The 8,040-nt window shown below is 33.0% G+C and overlaps 1 pseudogene; it reads right to left on the bottom strand.

Annotated features, from left to right (window-relative positions):
* Window positions 1-3,440: 3,440 nt before the first annotated feature.
* Window positions 3,441-7,770, bottom strand: LOC128553445 (uncharacterized; annotated as a pseudogene).
* Window positions 7,771-8,040: the final 270 nt, after the last annotated feature.

Genomic DNA, 8,040 nt, shown 5'->3' with positions numbered 1-8,040 from the left:
GAACAAACATAAGTCAAGCGTTCTTACGTATTCAAAGTATCATTTCTGAGCTTAAAGCTTTTGATACACTATAGTGCCAGTTTTGTCAACAAACTTTTGTTTTCTGAGTTTAACAAAGATACCAATTTGTACATACTAGGTCGAGTTGTATAAAACCTCGGAATATACATATTTCTAATCTGAGTATACAATGGACATTCTAATATGAAGTGATACTCATCTTCCAAAGCATTTAAATTGCATAAAATACATATTCGTTGGTTCCTTTCTATATGTCTATGGCGCCCAGTTTCAATATTTAAGTTATGAGAATTTAATCTTATTTTTGCAATAATATTTCTAAACTTTGGAATTTCTATAATATTTAGGTAATAAGCACGGGATATGCCAGTACTGATATGTCTATAAAGAAACAATGAAGAACAAGCTTCCACTCCAACGTGCCATTCTGTTTGATATATATCTTTCAGTCGAGTATTAAACAAGGGTATAAAGACATTCATATTAACTGATTCTGGAAAACACCACACATCTGTAAACCCTGAGGTTTGCAAAATATTTCGTACCTTTGACGACCAATTTGTAACATTATAGTCGGAAAGTATTTCCATTCTTTGTTTATCTACAATAGTTTTTATGATACAATTATTTTGTTTGCAACCATATAGTTTCAACCAATATTTTATAATTCTAGTCAAACGATTAACATATAGTGGAAATCTACCTAGTTCAGCATATAAAGACAATGTATTAGTTGATCTTTTTACATTTAACAGCCATTTGCAAAATTTTCTATGGATGCGTTCTATGTTGTCTGCTTTTAAAAATCCCCATATTTCACAACCATAGTTTAACACAGATAAAACATATGAATCAAACAAGTTAAACATTATATTTACAGGTACTTCCATATTTCTAGTTACACTAAATAGAGAATTCATAGCGCGTAAACCTAATGTTCTCGTGGCATGAATAAAAGAACCACCGCTTGAAAAAACAACCCCTAAATAACTGAAAGTACCAACAATTTCTATTTCCTTACCAGCATAATACCATTTAAAGTTTTCCCTTAATCTGCCCCCTTTTCTGAAGACGACAATTTTTGTTTTCTCCACGTTCACATTTAAATTCCATTTCTTACAATAAGTTTCTAAATTGTCCAATGACTGTTGTAACCCCTCTCTTGTAAAAGAAAATAACACCGCGTCGTCTGCAAATAATAGTAAATAAATTGACAATTGATCTAATGTAATGCTGGCATCTAAGTTTTGTTGCAGATGTACTTCAATGTCGTTTAAAAACAGCGGGAACAAAATCGGAGAGGTTATCTCCCCATGTAATAAACCAAGATTACAATTGAAAAAGTCTGACAACGTATTCATGTGTCGTACACATAACTTGATATTTTCGTACATTGAGCGAATAACGGACAATAATTTTCCATCAATACCAGATTTTATCAGTTTATTCCATAGACAGTTCCTGTCTATTAAATCATAAGCCTTCTTATAATCTATAAAACAGCACATTAAATAGGATTTATCTTTCAATTGCTTTTCAATAAGAGAATTCAATATGAAAATAACGTCGACAGTACTGTAATTGGATCGAAATCCAAACTGAGCATCGGTAAGTATATCGTTTTCATCTACCCACTTCATCCTCTATCAGAAGAGCAGATAATTATTTACTATTGATTTAATATAATCTGTTTTCATTTCAACATAATTTATTTCCTTTATTTTCGCTCCATGGTATTCAAAAATAAAGAAAATATAAAAAAAATAATATGAATCAAGGCACTGCCTCAATCGGAATTTAAAGGTAGATTTTGTAATAAAAAAATACTGCCCATGTTTGTACTGATGTGCAAGACATTGCGGTTCGGACAAGTTATGTGGACGCTTATTACGCACAAGGAAAAGGCGTATTCTTCCAAAAATCCGAAGTCAGACGCTCTGTGCACGTGTCGGAAAGACACATTTTCTTAATTCCTTCGATAGTATATCTCATTCGGTATATATCGTATGTTACTGTAGAGGGTTCGATCCCCGGCCACGTCATACCAAAGACGTGAAATGGCACCAGTAGTTCCCTTGCTTGGCGCTCAGCATTAAAGGGAAACTGGCCTCATCTCCCATACCCTCTTGGCGGTGGATTCAATCAGGAATGAGGTGTCGAGAGTGATTAATGTAAGTTGTAGAACTTGCTTTACAATTGACCAAAAATAAATGTATAAACTAAATGCGTATCACGCTGTGTAATCAAATAAAATAAAATAAAAAAAAAATTAAAAAAAAGAAAGAAAAAACATTTAAAACACATGAAAAGAAAATAAGTACGATCGAATTTCAAACATGTTTTTACTTCTTTTCATATTTTACAAGCGTGTTAGCGAAAATATTGCATCTGATGTCAACACTATGAGAAATGTTTCTGATTAAGAAACAAACAAACATTCCTTATACCGTAACACTTAATTAGATAAGAGTCTAAAGAGACTTTAAAACCTAATCTATCATGTGACATAACAATGTAATAAAAAAGTCATATTATAGCTCATCTAACACCAGTCCGAATTGCAATGGATCCGTCCAATTAAGCGCATCAGGTCATAAATCCCCAGCTGTCACGACGTTGTGACCTTAAATTGGATTAGTGCGAGAGAAATACAGGCTCTGATTAAGGACTCTATTCAGGTTTGTAGTTTTTAACCGTTTGTTGCATATTTATTATATTTTGAGAAACTTTAAAAACGAAGCAGAACGGAGAAACAGGGTTAAAAAAGTACAGAACAGACATTGTATTATATTTAACTTTAACATTTACAGTTTATCGTCTGTTGTGCTATTTTTTAACCCGTCAAATGTGATTGCGTTCGATATCTTAATATTCGGCCCAACTTCGGTGCTGTCCGTATGTTTTACGGAAATAAATTTTAGTTAAATGTCTAAATATCATAATAAGTATTGCAAGTGAAACCCATACTCGTCGTTCGTATTTGTGGCTCAGTGGCTAATATGCGGGAAATTGCTGGTTCGAACCCATTAGCGAGAACTTTTTTAATTTTAATTTTTAGTTTTTTATTGATTTATGTTTTAAATTACAAAGGGACACAGGAAAATTGAAATCCACGGGCTTCACGATAAAATGTGTTTCGTACTAATATTTTAACGATCGAAACTGAATCATGAATATAGCTTGTTTTGGGAATAAAATATGTTTAAACCAAGTAAGTAGTCAAAACTATTGCCCGATCATTTTAACATAAATGGTTGCTATTACCTTTCTTCAATGACCATCCAGTTTTACATACTAAATGATATACAAGTGTACATTCATATTCAGAATAATAATAATAATAATAATAATATATATATATATATATATATATATATATATATATATATATATATATATATAATAATAATAATGTCGGTGCGCTGCAGTTACTCTTCGATACAACTCGCCTCACTTTCCGTCTCAGAGCTATCAATTGGATCTGGTATATTACTGGCATCAGACAAATGTAATCCCCAGTCACAAACTCCGTACCGATTGATGAAATACCTCGCATAACTCAGGTACCCAACAATTGCAGCCACATGCGCACATACACCAACAACACGTGCCCCTGGCATTTGCAATACCACGCCGTCACCTCTGACGCGGTAAATTGTAACCACAACAGGTATGTTCTTGACGAAACGTGACGACTCTGAATTCTTACACGGATAAGATTTGCATTTTCCTTATGCACATAAATATCAGAATCGCCATCAATATATTCCTGTATATAACTTGGACTTAGCCGTAACTGGTATACTCCGCAGGTAAAAGTTCTAAGTTGCTCCTCTGTGAGTTTTGGGAAATAGTCTAAGTCTTCCTCATTTACAGCAGACCATTTTACATTTCCGCGCTCTAACTTATTTTCCTCGACATAAGTTTTAAGCATGTTTACTTGAGAACTCAAGTGACGCATGTGTGCTGCTAACTGAATTTCACTTTTCCAAACTTAAAGGAGGTAAATATTTGTTACAAACCTCACATACTATACGCACATAGTCACCAATATAATTATGGTACTTGACTGGTAGGTAGCACGTGGTCCAGGTATTTCCAAGCTTTGATCCTCGCATTAGCTGACTCTACAACCCATCTTATCTGAAATTAATGTAACAGACTGATAAATACTGTTCGTGTTGATATGATGTTTTTTATGAATAACATTATGAGGAAGGTTGCGACTTAATACGTATACGAGCATGCGTACTGGTATGCGAACGTGAAAAAATGTCCCTTTGTAATTTCAATCAGTTTCCGAAAAGACGCAAAACAGATTCTTAAATTTTAAAGTGTATATAACCTATAACGAGCAAATAGCAGACACTTTAAGCAGATAATATAATACTGCACATACTGACATTAGTGTGCAAACTTAATTAGCAGTTCTAAATACACATTTTACATTTACAATACTGGACATTTGACACTTCAAGTGTTAATCTAGCAGCAGATTTTCTCTACTTATCTATCTGTCTAACATATATAACGTTTTATTATTCATAGCCGGTGAGCTTATGAAATTAAATTGTTAACCCTTATCATGCTGGACACAATTGATTCAGCCTTTGCGACCGGTGTAGATCATTATCAGCCTGCACATCCATGCAGTCTGATCAAGCCATGCAGTCTGATCAAGAGCTGCTCTGTTTGCCATTCAGTCAGTATCTTTTTGGTAAGCACCCCTTTCAACAGTTAATAGTACTGTTAAAACTGAATGACTGACAAGTTCATTATGAAAATTTCGCAGGGTAAGTGTTAATAAAATATAAATACCTTTGTCACCATACGATTTGAATTAGCATCATCTGTTGACATCTGTTTTGCACCTTTAGTTATGAATGCCGGCATCTCTGCTCGTAAACCGAGATATTCTAACAAAGAAACAGAATCTCTAATTCTCGGTCCACAACAAATATATCTTTCTCTTTCACAAAGGTTCTTATGGCCTCCGTATTTGAACGAAGCATGTGATTTAAGATTGCTGCACCATTATATTTACTGCCAACAAAGAATGGTCACAATAAATACCCAGTTGTTGTCACTACAACCATATGTTTCACTAATGGTCCGAGAGCTCACGGACTTTTATTGAAACAATTGAGGCCAAAAGAAGTTTATATATTTTTGGAAACAATATTTCATATCCTCCATGAAAACCCATTTCTTAAGTGTCAAAGCCGTGCCTATCTATATTTTGTTCACTTATGTTTGTGATAGGGGAGGTAATACTCAGTTGTAAAAATATTAGTGGGTAGGGTAAAATTTACGTCTGCCAGTAGTTTCACTGTTTAGTTACAGTAACAATTGCATTGTCAGTACATGTATATATACCAAGCAATGACAGCAGTAAGAAATTCATCAAAATGGAATGAAGGGGGAACTTGATATTCAAGGTCAAAGGTCAAATTCATCTGAAAATCACAAAAATTTGGCATATTTGAAACTTATTTTTATTCTCAGAAAATAGTTTGTTATCATAACCCACTCATCTTTATCTATTTAATGTGTACATATCAGTAAAACACAGAAATATAAATATCATTGCAAAAGGTCAAGGTCACCCCTAATAATTTAAGGCCAAAAGTCATTTTCATGCGCAATTGTTAAAATTGTTACCATTACCTTTTCAAATCTGTTTAATATGTTTTCACATTAATAGTCGCTGAAGTAAATTGGTTTTAATGATTGTATGTTAGGCAATGTCAGCAGTGAAAATGTAACCCCAAAACCACCAAGGATAAAGCTAATATCAGAGATCAAATGTCAAATTTGTGTGAAAAAAATGCATAAATAGCTTCCTTTTAGAAAAATAACCGAAACCTTTGTAATTGTAAGCAATTGCTTGTGATTTAATTTCATGTATATATGTCCCACAATGTCAGCAAAAAAATATAGTCTGGAATGAGTCATGTTCAAATGTGATATTAAGGGTCAAGGGTCATTTTAAAGTAAAGGAATAAAAAATAGGTCTTTAACTTTTCTCTTTTTTGATAATACCTTGTCGATATTAGTCAATGATATCTGTTCATTTTAATGTATAAATGTTTTGCAATGTCTGGTATGCAAATACAATTTCGAAACATTCAAGGTTAACCATAATATCAAAGGTCAAAGGTCAAAAGAATGGGAAAAATGTTGCAATAATATCACCTGTTTTTAATAATTAATTATTGTTTAAAAGTATTTGTTTTGTCATGTTAGCAACATTTGTTTGTTTAACTATATATTTGTCAACCGATGTCATGAAATAGAAAATAGGTCATGGTCAAACCTGGTTTAAAAGGCAGGGGTCATTTTTACATAAAAAATCAAAGTAGTAGTAATCTTACCCATTACTATGTTCAAAAAGAGTTTTTTCTTACAATTCACTGTTAGCAAATTATTTTAATGTATACATGTCAAGCAAGGGCAGCAATTTAGGTCTTAAAACTAAAATGAGTCAAATTCAAATGTGATATTCAAGGTCAACCATAATATAAAAGGTCAAAGGTCATAAAAGGGTGTACAATGTTGCAATAGTATCACCTGTTTGTAATAATTATTATTGTTTAACAGTATTTGTTTTGTAATGTTTGTTACTGATCGTTGTTCATTTTACTGTATATATGTCAGGCGATGTTATCGAAGAGAAAATATGTCAAGGTCAACCCTGGTATTGAAGGTTAGGGGTCATTTTTGTACAAAAAAAAGCACAAAATGCAGCATACTTACTAATTATTTTGTTCAAACACAGCTTGTTATTAGTCATTGTTACCAATTTACTTTGATGTACACATGTCTAGCAATGTCAACAATGTAGGTCGTATCCCAATAGGTCAGAAGCAAACCTATTATTTAAGGTCAAAGGTCCAATTTGTTGAAAATTTTGTAAAACAGCATTTTTGCAATGATTTTTCTTTATTGTTTTAGGGAATTTTGTCCCTAATAAAACTGATCATTATTCATCTTAAGATATTTAAAACAGACAATATCACTGTTGAAATGATAATGAAAAATAAATGGTTCAAGATGAAACCTGACATTAAAGGTCAAAGGTCATTTTCATGTAAAAATTCAATATACAGCATATATATTCTTTTTTTCTTCGTTAAAATTTTACTTGTCATTTTTTTCATTGAAAATATGTTTTTGTTATTAATAATTGTAAGGCAATATCAGCAATGCAGATCTAATTTCAAAAACAGTGGTTGATAAAGCTTAGATCAAAGGCTAAAGGTCAACTTTGTGTATAAGATCGCAGAAATAGCATTTTTGCAATACTTTTCATTGTTTATAAATGTTTTGTCATGAAGATATCATCAGACAGGATTCCATAGATCAGCCCTGAAGATAATGGCTAAAAGTCATTTTTGGGTAAAAATTCAAAAGTTAGCACTGTTATCTTATTTCTTTGTTAAAAAATATCTTGTCTTTATAACTTGATGTTAATTCATTATAATGTTGACCTTTACTTACTTACTTACTTACTACGTTTAAGCTTCTCATGGCCGTTTTATATTTTAACGTCATATGTAGAAATGGATTGCACTGTATTCTGCAGATCGCTGGCATCTCCCCACAGCTTGGTCTCAAATGAAATGTCTGTGGGCCAACTTTCTGGCGTGCTTCTTCCAAATAGGAACAGCTCTGCAGGATTTGGAATGATGTTTGTTCCTCTAATCCACACTGACCTTTAGCTGTCTCTGCAGCACCCAGCTTCTTCATATGTTTTCTCAGACCATAGTGTCCAGTGCACAGATGGAGGATAGTTGTTTGGATGTGCCTGATTAGCTTATGTAGACTGTGTTGATGGAGCAGGTAGCCTCCATTTATGTTCTTCCGGTCTGTTCTTCAGTAGATTCTGAGCATCTCTGTATGAAATTTGAGATTAGGGCTGTATTTGCTTAGTTGCTTCTTTTGCAAGTTTGTCTGCAGCTTCAAGCCCGGTTATGCTCTCATGTGCAGAAATCCATTGAAATGCTATATTTATGCTCT

The sequence above is a fragment of the Mercenaria mercenaria genome, unplaced genomic scaffold (genome assembly GCF_021730395.1).
Source record: "Mercenaria mercenaria strain notata unplaced genomic scaffold, MADL_Memer_1 contig_3833, whole genome shotgun sequence".
Taxonomy (NCBI): domain Eukaryota; kingdom Metazoa; phylum Mollusca; class Bivalvia; order Venerida; family Veneridae; genus Mercenaria; species Mercenaria mercenaria.
This window is presented reverse-complemented; position numbering and strand designations above follow the sequence as displayed.